Below are 4,577 nucleotides of genomic sequence, written 5' to 3'. Positions count from 1 at the left end.
AAAAACGTCCGCCGAAACTCTAAGTTCCGTACACGCGACGGGGTGGCTTTCCATAGGCAAAGTAACACGGAACGCTCCGGGACCTTGACCCCCCAGTAGTGGATATGGGCCTTGTGTGAATAGGCGAAAAAAAATTTAAAAAAAGAAAAAAAAAAACATTTTTTTTCAAAAAAAAAAACCTAAGTCAGACTGTTGGGACTTAGTGCGTTTTTCGACAAGAAACCTCGCCGAAACTCTAAGTTCCGTACATGCGACGGGGTGGCTTTCCATAGGCAAAGTAACACGGAACGCTCCGGGACCTTGACCCCCCAGTAGTGGATACGGGCCTTGTGTGAATAGGCGAAAAAAAATTTAAAAAAGAAAAAAAATTTTTTCAAAAAAAAACCTAAGTCAGACTGTTGGGACTTAGTGCGTTTTTCGACACGAAACCTCGCCGAAACTCTAAGTTCCGTACACGCGACGGGGTGGCTTTCCATAGGCAAAGTAACACGGAACGCTCCGGGACCTTGACCCCCCAGTAGTGGATACGGGCCTTGTGTGAATAGGGAAAAAAATTTAAAAAAAAAAAAAATTTTTCAGAAAAAAACTAAGTCAGACTGTTGGGACTTAGTGCGTTTTTCGACAAGAAACCTCGCCGAAACTCTAAGTTCCGTACACGCGACGGGGTGGCTTTCCATAGGCAAAGTAACACGGAACGCTCCGGGACCTTGACCCCCCAGTAGTGGATACGGGCCTTGTGTGAATAGGCGAAAAAATTTAAAAAGAAAAAAAAAAATTTTTTCAGAAAAAAAACCTAAGTCAGACTGTTGGGACTTAGTGCGTTTTTCGACAAGAAACCCTCAACTACCGTTAGCGGACAAAAACGTCCGCCGAAACTCTAAGTTCCGTACACGCGACGGGGTGGCTTTCCATAGGCAAAGTAACACGGAACGCTCCGGGACCTTGACCCCCCAGTAGTGGATACGGGCCTTGTGTGAATAGGCGAAAAAAAATTTTAAAAAAGAAAAAAAATTTTTCAAAAAAAAAAACTAAGTCAGACTGTTGGGACTTAGTGCGTTTTTCGACAAGAAACCTCGCCGAAACTCTAAGTTCCGTACACGCGACGGGGTGGCTTTCCATAGGCAAAGTAACACGGAACGCTCCGGGACCTTGACCCCCCAGTAGTGGATACGGGCCTTGTGTGAATAGGCGAAAAAAATTTAAAAAAAAAAAAAATTTTTTTTTCCAAAAAAAACCTAAGTCAGACTGTTGGGACTTAGTGCGTTTTTCGACACGAAACCTCGCCGAAACTCTAAGTTCCGTACACGCGACGGGGTGGCTTTCCATAGGCAAAGTAACACGGAACGCTCCGGGACCTTGACCCCCCAGTAGTGGATACGGGCCTTGTGTGAATAGGCGAAAAAAAAATTTAAAAAAAGAAAAAAAAAAATTTTTTCAGAAAAAAAAACTAAGTCAGACTGTTGGGACTTAGTGCGTTTTTCGACAAGAAACCTCGCCGAAACTCTAAGTTCCGTACCTGACGGGTGGCTTTCCATAGGCAAAGTAACACGGAACGCTCCGGGACCTTGACCCCCCAGTAGTGGATACGGGCCTTGTGTGAATAGGCGAAAAAAAATTTAAAAAAAGAAAAAAAAAAAAAATTTTTTTCAAAAAAAAACCTAAGTCAGACTGTTGGGACTTAGTGCGTTTTTCGACAAGAAACCCTCAACTACCGTTAGCGGACAAAAACGTCCGCCGAAACTCTAAGTTCCGTACACGCGACGGGGTGGCTTTCCATAGGCAAAGTAACACGGAACGCTCCGGGACCTTGACCCCCCAGTAGTGGATATGGGCCTTGTGTGAATAGGCGAAAAAAAATTTTAAAAAAGGAAAAAAAAAAATTTTTTTTCAAAAAAAAAACCTAAGTCAGACTGTTGGGACTTAGTGCGTTTTTCGACAAGAAACCTCGCCGAAACTCTAAGTTCCGTACACGCGACGGGGTGGCTTTCCATAGGCAAAGTAACACGGAACGCTCCGGGACCTTGACCCCCCAGTAGTGGATACGGGCCTTGTGTGAATAGGCGAAAAAAAATTTTAAAAAAGAAAAAAAATTTTTTTCAAAAAAAAAACCTAAGTCAGACTGTTGGGACTTAGTGCGTTTTTCGACAAGAAACCTCGCCGAAACTCTAAGTTCCGTACCTGACGGTGGCTTTCCATAGGCAAAGTAACACGGAACGCTCCGGGACCTTGACCCCCCAGTAGTGGATACGGGCCTTGTGTGAATAGGCGAAAAAAAAATTTAAAAAAGGAAAAAAAAAAATTTTTTTTCAAAAAAAAAAAGAAGTCAGACTGTTGGGACTTAGTGCGTTTTTCGACAAGAAACCTCTTGAAACTCTAAGTTCCATTACCGACGGGTGGCTTTCCATAGGCAAAGTAACACGGGCCGCTCGGGACCTTGACCCCCCAGTAGTGGATACGGGCCTTGTGTGAATAGGCGAAAAAATTTAAAAAAGGAAAAAAAAAAATTTTTTTTCAAAAAAAAAACCTAAGTCAGACTGTTGGGACTTAGTGCGTTTTTCGACAAGAAACCCTCAACTACCGTTAGCGGACAAAAACGTCCGCCGAAACTCTAAGTTCCGTACCTTGACGGTGGCTTTCCATAGGCAAAGTAACACGGAACGCTCCGGGACCTTGACCCCCCAGTAGTGGATATGGGCCTTGTGTGAATAGGCGAAAAAAAAATTTAAAAAAGAAAAAAAAAATTTTTTCAAAAAAAACCTAAGTCAGACTGTTGGGACTTAGTGCGTTTTTCGACAAGAAACCTCGCCGAAACTCTAAGTTCCGTACACGCGACGGGGTGGCTTTCCATAGGCAAAGTAACACGGAACGCTCCGGGACCTTGACCCCCCAGTAGTGGATACGGGCCTTGTGTGAATAGGCGAAAAAAAATTTAAAAAAAGAAAAAAAATTTTTTCAAAAAAAAACCTAAGTCAGACTGTTGGGACTTAGTGCGTTTTTCGACACGAAACCTCGCCGAAACTCTAAGTTCCGTACACGCGACGGGGTGGCTTTCCATAGGCAAAGTAACACGGAACGCTCCGGGACCTTGACCCCCCAGTAGTGGATACGGGCCTTGTGTGAATAGGCGAAAAAAAATTTAAAAAAAGAAAAAAAAAAAATTTTTTTTCAGAAAAAAAAACTAAGTCAGACTGTTGGGACTTAGTGCGTTTTTCGACAAGAAACCTCGCCGAAACTCTAAGTTCCATTACCGACGGGTGGCTTTCCATAGGCAAAGTAACACGGAACGCTCCGGGACCTTGACCCCCCAGTAGTGGATACGGGCCTTGTGTGAATAGGCGAAAAAAAATTTAAAAAAAGAAAAAAAAAAAAATTTTTTCAAAAAAAACTAAGTCAGACTGTTGGGACTTAGTGCGTTTTTCGACAAGAAACCTCGCCGAAACTCTAAGTTCCATTACCTGACGGGGTGGCTTTCCATAGGCAAAGTAACACGGGCAGCTCGGGACCTTGACCCCCCAGTAGTGGATACGGGCCTTGTGTGAATAGGCGAAAAAAAATTTAAAAAGGAAAAAAAAAAATTTTTTTTCAAAAAAAAACCTAAGTCAGACTGTTGGGACTTAGTGCGTTTTTCGACAAGAAACCCTCAACTACCGTTAGCGGACAAAAACGTCCGCCGAAACTCTAAGTTCCGTACACGCGACGGGGTGGCTTTCCATAGGCAAAGTAACACGGAACGCTCCGGGACCTTGACCCCCCAGTAGTGGATACGGGCCTTGTGTGAATAGGCGAAAAAAAAATTTAAAAAAAAAAAAAAAAATTTAAAAAAAAAAAAAAAACTAAGTCAGACTGTTGGGACTTAGTGCGTTTTTCGACAAGAAACCCTCAACTACCGTTAGCGGACAAAAACGTCCGCCGATACTCTAAGTCCCGTACCCGCGATGGCGTGGCTTTCCATAGGCAAAGTAACACGAAACACTCCGGGGCCTTGTTTGGGTTGGGGTTAGGGTTTGGGTTAGGGTTAGGGATAGGGTCTAGGGTTGGGTTTAGGGTTAACGGTTAGGGTTATGGTTATGGTTAGGGTTGGAGTTAGTGTTAGGGTTGGGTTAGGGTTCAGGGTTAATGGTCAGGGTTAGTGGGATAAGGTTAGAGGGTTAGAGGGTTAGGGTTAGGGGTTGTGGTTTAGGGTTGGAGGGTTAGGGTCAAGATCAAGGTTAGGGTTAGAAAGTTAGGGTTTATGGTTAGGGGTTAGGGTTTAGGGTTAGAGGGTTAGGGTTAGAAGGTTAGGGGTTAGGGTTAGCGGGTTAGGGTCAGCGGGGTATGGGTTAGGGTTAGAGGGTTAGGGTTAGCGGGGTATGGGTTAGGGTTTAGAGGGTTAGATGGTTAGGGTTAGTGGGTTGGGGTTAGGGTCGGGTTTAGGGTTATGGTTAGGGTTGGGTTCGAGGGTTAGGGGACGGACGGTTAGGGTTTGGGGTTAAGGGTTAGGGGTTAGGGTTTTGGGTTTAGGGTTAGAGGGTAAGAAGGGTTAGGGTTAGGGGGTCAGGGTTAGGGTTAGATGGTTATGGTTAAGGTTAGGGTTAGGG

General features: G+C 44.2%; 1 long non-coding RNA gene across 3 annotated transcripts; it reads right to left on the bottom strand.

The window, feature by feature from the left end:
• Positions 1-1,729: 1,729 nt before the first annotated feature.
• LOC124376855 lies at positions 1,730-4,148 on the bottom strand. 3 transcript variants are annotated; one of them, XR_006923913.1, is made up of 4 exons: positions 3,639-4,107; positions 2,827-3,222; positions 2,569-2,621; positions 1,730-2,153 (listed from the first exon to the last, which is right to left on the bottom strand). It is a non-coding gene; the product is annotated as an uncharacterized LOC124376855 (long non-coding RNA). The 3 variants fall into 3 exon arrangements; XR_006923912.1 differs by lacking the exon at positions 1,730-2,153 and having other exon boundaries at positions 2,560-3,222; positions 3,639-4,148; XR_006923914.1 differs by lacking the exon at positions 1,730-2,153 and having other exon boundaries at positions 2,560-3,222; positions 3,878-3,896.
• Between the last annotated feature and the right edge of the window lie 429 nt (positions 4,149-4,577).

The sequence above is a fragment of the Silurus meridionalis genome, chromosome 23 (genome assembly GCF_014805685.1).
Source record: "Silurus meridionalis isolate SWU-2019-XX chromosome 23, ASM1480568v1, whole genome shotgun sequence".
In the NCBI taxonomy this organism is placed as follows: Eukaryota; Metazoa; Chordata; class Actinopteri; order Siluriformes; family Siluridae; genus Silurus; species Silurus meridionalis.
This window is presented reverse-complemented; position numbering and strand designations above follow the sequence as displayed.